This window comes from Ovis canadensis, chromosome 1 (assembly GCF_042477335.2).
Source record: "Ovis canadensis isolate MfBH-ARS-UI-01 breed Bighorn chromosome 1, ARS-UI_OviCan_v2, whole genome shotgun sequence".
Lineage (NCBI taxonomy): Eukaryota > Metazoa > Chordata > Mammalia > Artiodactyla > Bovidae > Ovis > Ovis canadensis.
In genome coordinates this window covers 251,223,970-251,232,576 of record NC_091245.1, presented here as the reverse complement: position 1 = coordinate 251,232,576, position 8,607 = coordinate 251,223,970, and the positions used below count along the sequence as shown (strand labels likewise).

Sequence of the window (8,607 nt, the reverse complement as noted above, 5' to 3'; positions counted from 1 at the left end):
TACCCAAAGCAATCTATAGATCCAATGCAATCCCTATCAAGCTACCAACAGTAATTTTCACAGACCTAGAACAAATAATTTCACAGTTTGTATGGAAATACAAAACACCTCGAATAGCCAAAGCAATGTTGAGAAAGAAGAACGGAACTGGAGGAATCAACCTGACTGACTTCAGGCTCTACTACAAAGCCACAATCATCAAGACAGTATGGTACTGGCACAAAGACAGAAATATAGATCAATGGAACAAAATAGAAAGTCCATAGATAAATCCACACACCTGTGGACACCTTACCATTGACAAAGGAGGCAAGAATATACAATGGATTAAAGGCAATCTCTTGCCTTTCCCCTTGCTGGCAGCGCAGAGGCCGCACGATGCCTGGAGTTACTGTAAAAGACGTGAACCAGCAGGAGTTCGTCAGAGCTCTGGCAGCCTTCCTCAAAAAGTCCGGGAAGCTGAAAGTCCCTGAATGGGTGGACACCGTCAAGCTGGCCAAGCATAAAGAACTTGCTCCCTACAATGAGAACTGGTTCTACACACGAGCTGCTTCCACAGCACAGCACCTGTACCTCCGGGGTGGCGCTGGGGTTGGCTCCATGACCAAAATCTACGGGGGTCGTCAAAGGAACGGCGTCATGCCCAGCCACTTCAGCAGAGGCTCCAAGAGCGTGGCCCGGCGGGTCCTCCAAGCACTGGAGGGGCTGAAGATGGTGAAAAAGGACCAAGATGGGGGCCGCAAACTGATGCCTCAGGGTCAGAGAGATCTGGACAGAATCGCTGGACAGGTGGCAGCTGCCAACAAGAAGCATTAGAACAAATGATGCTGGGTTAATAAATTGCCTCGTTCGTAAAAATAAATAAATAAATAAATAATAAAGGCAATCTCTTTAACAAGTGGTGCTGGGAAAACTGGTCAACCACTTGCAAAAGAATGAAACTAGAACACTTTCTAACACCATACACTAAAATAAACTCAAAATGGATTAAAGATCTAAATGTAAGACCAGAAACTATGAAACTCCTAGAGGAGAACATAGGCAAAAAACTCTGACATACATCACAGCAGAATCCTCTATGACCCACCTCTCAGAATATTGGAAATAAAAAAACAAACAAATGGGACCTAATTAAAATTAAAAGCTTCTGCACAACAAAGGAAACTATAAGCAAGGTGAAAAACACAGCCTTCAGAATGGGAGAAAATGATAACAAATGAAGCAACTGACAAACAACTAATCTCAAAAATATACAAGCAACTCCTGCAGCTCAATTCCAGAAAAATAAACGACCCAATCAAAAAATGGGCCTAAGAGTTAAATAGACATTTCTCCAAAGAAGACATACAGATGGCTAACAAACACATGAAAAGATGCTCAGCGTCACTCATTATCAGAATTGCAAATCAAAACCACAATGAGGTACCATTTCACGCCAGTCAGAATGGCTGCAATCCAAAAGTCTACAAGCAATAAATGCTGGAGAGGGTGTGGAGAAAAGGCAACCCTCTTACACTGTTGGTGGGAATGCAAAGTAGTACAGCCACTATGGGGAACAATGTGGAGATTCCTTAAAAACCTGGAAATAGAACTACCTTATGACCCAGCTATCCCACTGCTGGGCATACACACCAAGGAAACCAGAACTGAAAGAGACACATGTACCCCAGTGTTCATCGCAGCACTGTTTATAATAGCCAGGACATGGAAGCAACCTAGATGTCCATCAGCAGATGAATGGATAAGAAAGCTGTGGTACATATACACAATGGAGCATTACTCAGCCATTAAAAAGAATACACTTGAATCCGTTCTAATGAGGTGGATGAAACTGGAGCCTATTATACAGAGTGAAGTAAGCCAGAAAGAAAAACACCAATACAGTATACTAACGCATATATATGGAATTTAGAAAGATGGTAACGATAACCCTGTATGCGAGACAGCAAAAGAGACATAGATGCATAGAACAGTCTTTTGGACTCTGTGGGAGAGAGGGACAGGGTGGGATGATTTGGGAGAATAGCATTGAAACATGTATAATATCATATAAGAAACGAATCGCCAGTCCAGGTTTGATGCAGGATACAGGATGCTTCGGGCTGGTGCACTGGAATGACCCAGAGGGATGGTACGGGGGGGGGGGGGGGGGGGGTTCAGGATGGGGAACACGTTTATACCCATGGTGGATTCATGTCAATGTATGGCAAAACCAATACAATATTGTAAAGTAATTAGCCTCCAATTAAAATAAATAAATTTAAATTAAAAAATAAAGTATCAGAATTAAAGCACAGGGACTTCTCTGGTGGTCCACTGGCTAAGACTCTGATTTCCCTATACAGGGGGCCTGGGTTCAATCCCTGGTGAGGGAACTAGATCCCACATGTCATGACTAAGATTTAGCATGCTGAGGCTAAAGATCCTGATTACCACAACTAAGACCTGGTGCTGCAGCAGCTGCTGCTGCTGTTGCTAAGTTGCTTCAGTCGTGTCCGACTCTGTGCAACCCCACAGACAGCAGCCCACCAGGCTCCCCCGTCCCTGGGATTCTCCAGGCAAGAACACTGGAGTGGGTTGCCATTTCCTTCTCCAGTGCATGAAAGGGAAAAGTGAAAGTGAAGTCACTCAGTCGTGTCCGACTCTTAGCGACCCCATGGACTGCAGCCCACCAGGCTCCTCCATCCATGGGATTTTCCAGGCAAGAGTGCTGGAGTGGGGTGCCATTGCCTTCTCCGAAGACCTGGTACAGTCAAACAAATAAACTATTTAATTTTTTTAAATACACCACTCAATCAAGTTTTTTAAAAAGAATTAGAGCACAAAAGTGGATTTCTCAGCTCAGATTTTTCTCCCCTCCAGAATTATAGCACTCTGTGGAGCACTGCCAAGGGTGTCTTATATATGCATGTGAACAGTCTCTTCCATTACCCTTTAGAGTTCCCCATGTTGCTCCTGTCTCCTCTGGGTCCCTGCCATGCTCCCTACAGATTCATGGCACAGCAGTCCTGTATGCTCAGTGGAGCTGTACTGGAGGTTTTGACTGAAGGTACCTTTGCCCTGTAACCTGGGCACAAACCTGCATAGGAAGAGAATAGAGGACAATCCCAATTATAGATCCATAGGTTTTTCCAGTCACTCTCACTTGAAACTTCTCAAAAGATGTATTGTTTTCCGTGTGTGTGTGTGTGCGTGCACATGCACATGCGTGCATGCTCAGTTGTTTCCAACTCTGCGACCCCATGAACTATAGTTCACCAGGCTCCTCCGTCCATGGGATTTTCCAGGCAAGAATACTGGAGTGGGTTGCCATTTCTACTTCCGTGGATGGTCCCAACCCAGGGATCGAAACTGCGCCTCTTGTGTCTCTTGCAGTGGCAGGCAAATACTTGACAATTAGCACCACCTGATATATAGTTAATGTTCATCTTTCCACTGGATGGTAGTCTCTGTGAGAGTGATCTAGAAAAGACAGCAGCAGCGAGTGGTGGCTTGAAGTGAGATCTTAGTTTCCTGCTCAGAACTTGAATCTGGGTACCCTGGATAAAAACCAGGAATCCTAGCCATGAGACCAGTAAGGGCTAGAGGCTAGAACAAAATTTTCCCTGACTCTTGCCCCCACAGAAAAATGCATTTCTCAAGGAGGTAAAAACTGTAAATGTAGGTTAAAAAGTTTATTATTAGAGACACAGAACAATAACAAGTGGGATAGCACATAGAGAAACTGTTTCATTAAGACAAATCAAGGCAGAGATGCATACTGGGACAGAAAGGGTGTGGGTGTCCTCCCTAACAAGGAAGAACACAGTAAAGAGGCAGTTAAATCTTTCATATAGGGCAGTTCTTCTGGGTCTTTGCTTACCTTTGACCAATTGTCTGACTTCTTTACCATACCTAACCTGCCCTAGGACCCTCCCCAACATGCATGCATAACTTTTCCCAAGATGGATTCCAGCCCAGATGCCTATGGGGCAGCCTTGGGGTGATGCCCTTCTTTTTGACCCCCAAGGAGCCTTTCTGCACATGTGCAATGTCTCCCTTGCCCCAAGGGTGGGAAATACATGACCTCTTGATCTTTCACTAAAGCAGGGTTTAGCCCCTCTCTGCTCCTGCCTTGACTGTTATCTTGAAGAGCTGTCAGGAGACAAAGCTTGGCTATTGACCTTGTTTTCATTGTTACTTCTATTTTGAAGTGCAAACCAGAGGCTAGTTGTAAATATCTAGACTGGAGCCCATCTTTCTCCTGCCTCAGGGGTAGATCTAGCTCTCCTTGGCCCACCATTGTTAGTCAGCACCAACCATATTGTAGGTGTTCAACCAGTGCTCCCTGAGTGAATACATACCTGAATTTGTTAAATAAGTAATAACTTCCCACTTTAGGAAAATTTCAACCACTCTGAGCCTCAGTAGCTTCTCTGTATAATGGAGATTGGTTGTCAAGAAGTTAACCTCTGAATTAGGGAAAGATGGCGGAGGAATAGGATGGGAAGACCACTTTCTCCCTCACAAATTCCTCAAAAGAACATTTCCACGCCAAGCAAACTCCACAAAACAACTTCTGTAGGCTGGCAGAGGACATCAGGCAACCAGAAAAGCAGACCATTGTCTTCAAAAACAGGTAGGAAAAAATATAAAAGACGAAAAAGGAGACAAAGGAGGTGGGGAGGGAGCTCCATCCCGGGAAGGGAAGCCCGTCCCGGGAAGGGAATTTTAAGAAGAGAGGTTTCCAAACACCAGGAAACACTCTCCCTGCCGAGTCTGTGGCGAGCCTTGGAAACACAGAGGGCAACATAACAGCAAGGAAAAATAGATAAATAATTGAAACCAACAGATTACAAGCCCACCAGTAACTCCCCCAGCGGAAAAGCAGCACAGACGCCTGCATCCGCCATTGGGAAGTGGGGGCAGGGCAGGGACGCGCGGGAGGCTTGGGCTGCAGAGCTTTGTAAGAATCGGCAGGAATGCCCCACGTGCAACCAGAACGATCTAACTTGGGCTAGCAACCCAGACTGTGGGATAGCTACCGCACGAAAAGCTCGAACATAACACACCGCCAGGACCGAGCACAGAACAAAGGACGGATCGGAAAAAGCCGGCTGCAGATCATCCCCCGCCGGGGACAGGCAGCCAGAGCCGTAAGGACTGGAAAGGGGCAATTGCAGACCCGGAGAGACTTTACTTACCTAACTGCAAGCAGGCTCCTTTGCTAAGACTTCTGGGGGTGCTGGACACTCACAATCTGCCTCACGGGGTGCGCCAGCGGTCCACCCAGAAAGCTGAGCAGCAGCGGCAGAAAAGGTGACAAGCCACGGCGATCGCGCTCGCCAAACTCTTGAGCTACTCGGACCTGGGAAGGGCACAAAGCCCAGTCCCAGCCAAATTTGTGCCTCTGAGGGCTGCCTGAGCACCGAACCTGAGCGGCTTGGACCAGGGAAGTGCACGCAGCCTAGGGCCGGCCCCAGACGGTTCCTGGCTGAGCATCGTAGAGCCGGAGCGGTTTGTGCTCCGCGAGAAAGGACAAGTCAAGCGGGGCAGAGATACTGTGTAATTTGTTTGCAGCATCCCCCCTCCCCACAGCACGACTGAACTAGTGAGCCTAAAAAAACAGCAAACAGAAGAAGTTAAACAGAGGGAACCACCTTGGAAGTGATCCCACACGGCCCATAACACCAGAGAAGGGCCAGATATATTTTTACTATTTTTTATTACTCAGCCGTTAAAAAGAATTCATTTGAATCAGTTCTGATGAGATGGATGAAACTGGAGCCTATTATACAGAGTGAAGTAAGCCAGAAAGAAAAACACCAATACAGTATACTAACACATATACATGGAATTTAGAAAGATGGCAATGACGACCCTGTATGCAAGACAGGAAAAAAGACACAGCTGTGTATAACGGACTTTTGGACTCAGAGGGAGAGGGAGAGGGTGGGATGATTTGGGAGAATAGCATTCTAACATGTATACTATCATGTAAGAATTGAATTGCCAGTCTATGTCTGACGCAGGATACAGCATGTTTGGGGCTGGTGCATGAGGATGACCCAGAGAGATGTTATGGGGAGGGAGGTGGGAGGGGGGTTCATGTTTGGGAACACATGTAAGAATTAAAGATTTTAAAATTAAAAATAAAATTAAAAAAATAAAAATAAAATCATTCCTTTTTTTTTGCTTTTTTGTTTTTTGTTTTTTTTCTTTTTTTTTCTAACTTTTTTTTGAAATGTTAAGTCTTCTATTTCTCCTCTAATTTCTATTTCTATAACCTATTATTACTATTTTTTTAAAAAAAAGACTTTTTTTTTAAGGCAAACACCATATATAGTCTTTGGATGGTTGTTGGTGGTTTTTTGTTTGTTTGTTTGTTTGTTTGTTTTTTAATAATTCTTTTTTTTTCTTTCTTCCTTTTTCCTTCTGCTTTTCTTTAATATTGTATCTTTGAAAATCCAACCTCTACTCTAGATTTTTAATCTTTGCTCTTAGGTTTTTGTTGTCAATTTTGTACATTTAAAAACCCAAACTTCACTACCCAAGTTTACCTGAGAGCGAGATTACTGGCTTGGCCACTCTCTCCTCCTGTGGACTCTCCTTTTTCTCCACCAGGTGGCCTCTGTCTCTTTTCTCCCCCATCTCTTCTCTATCCAACTCTGTGAATCTCTGTGTGTTCCAGACAGTGGAGAACACCTAAGGAACTGGTTACTGGCAGGATTTGTCTCTCTCCTACTCATTCCTCTCTCTTATCCTCCTGGCCACCTCTGTCTACTTCCTCCCTCTCCTCTTCCCCGTATAACTCTGTAAATACCTCTGAGCGGTCCAGACTATAGAGCGCACATAAGGAAGTGACTACTGGCTAGCTTGCTCTCTCCTCTTTTGATCTCACCACATCTCATTCCAGTTACCTCTAACTACCCCCTCCATCTTCTCTTCTCCTTGTAACTCAGTGAACCTCTCTGAGTGTCCCTCAATGTGGAGAAACTTTTCATCTTTAACCTAGATGTTTTATCATCGGTGCTGTATAGATGGAGAAGTCTAGAGGCTACTGTAAAAATAAAACTGAAAACCAGAAGCAGGAGGCTTAAATCCAAAGCCTGAAAACATTAGAGAACTCTTGAATTCAGGGAACATTAAGCAATAGGAGCTCATCAAATGCCTTCATACCTACACCGAAACCAAGCTCCACCCAAGGGCCAACAAGTTCCAAAACAAGACATACCACGCAAATTCTCCAGCAACACAGGAACACTCCCCTGAGCTTCAATATACAGGCAGCTCAGAATTATCCCAAAACCTTTGATGTCTCATAACCCATTACTGGTCACTCCACTGCACTCCAGAGAGAAGAAACCCAGCTCCACCCACCAAAACCCCAACACAAGCCTCCCTAACCAGGAAACCTTGACAAGCCACTGATAGAACCCCACCCAAAGTGAGGAAGCTCCATAATAAAGAGAACTCCACAAATTACCAGAATATAAAAAGGCCACCCCAAACGCAGCAATATAACCAAGATGAAGAGACAGAGGAATACTCAGCAGGTAAAGGAACAGGAGAGTTGCCCACCAAACCAAACAAAAGAGGAAGAAGTAGGGAATCTACCAGAGAAGGAATTCCAAATATTGATAGTGAAAATGATCCAAAATCTTGAAATCAAAATGGAATCACAGATAAATAGCCTAGAGACAAGGACTGAGAAGACGCAAGAAAGGTTTAACAAGGACCTAGAAGAAATAAAAAAGAGTCAAAATATAATGAATAACGCAATAAATGAGATCAGAAACACTCTGGAGGCAACAAATAGTAGAATAACGGAGGCAGAAGATAGGATTAGTGAAATAGAAGATAGAATGGTAGAAATAAATGAATCAGAGAGGAAACAAGAAAAACGAATTAAAAGAAACGAGGACAATCTCAGAGACCTCCAGGACAATATGAAACGCTCCAACATTCGAATTATAGGAGTCCCAGAAGAAGAAGACAGAAAGAAAGATCATGAGAAAATCCTTGAGGAGATAATAGTTGAAAACTTCCCTAAAATGGGGAAGGAAATAATCACCCAAGTCCAAGAAACACAGAGAGTCCCAAATAGGATAAACCCAAGGCGAAACACCCCAAGACACATATTAATCAAATTAACAAAGATCAAACACAAAGAACAAATATTAAAAGCAGCAAGGGAAAAACAACAAATAACACACAAGGGGATTCCCATAAGGATAACAACTGATCTTTCAATAGAAACTCTTCAGGCCAGGAGGGAATGGCAAGACATACTTAAAGTGATGAAAGACAATAACCTACAGCCCAGATTACTGTACCCAGCAAGGATCTCATTCAAATACGAAGGAGAAATCAAAAGCTTTACAGACAAGCAAAAGCTGAGAGAATTCAGCACCACCAAACCAGCTCTCCAACAAATTCTAAAGGATATCCTCTAGACAGGAAACACGAAAAGGGTGTATAATCCCGAACCCAAAACAATAAAGTAAATGGCAACGGGATCATACTTATCAATAATTACCTTAAACGTAAATGGGTTGAACGCCCCAACCAAAAGACAAAGACTGGCCGAATGGATACAAAAACAAGACCCCTCTATATGCTGCTTAC

The 8,607-nt window shown here is 44.0% G+C and overlaps 1 pseudogene; it reads left to right on the top strand.

The window, feature by feature from the left end:
- Window positions 1–346: 346 nt before the first annotated feature.
- Window positions 347–866, top strand: LOC138443958 (small ribosomal subunit protein eS19 pseudogene; annotated as a pseudogene).
- Window positions 867–8,607: the final 7,741 nt, after the last annotated feature.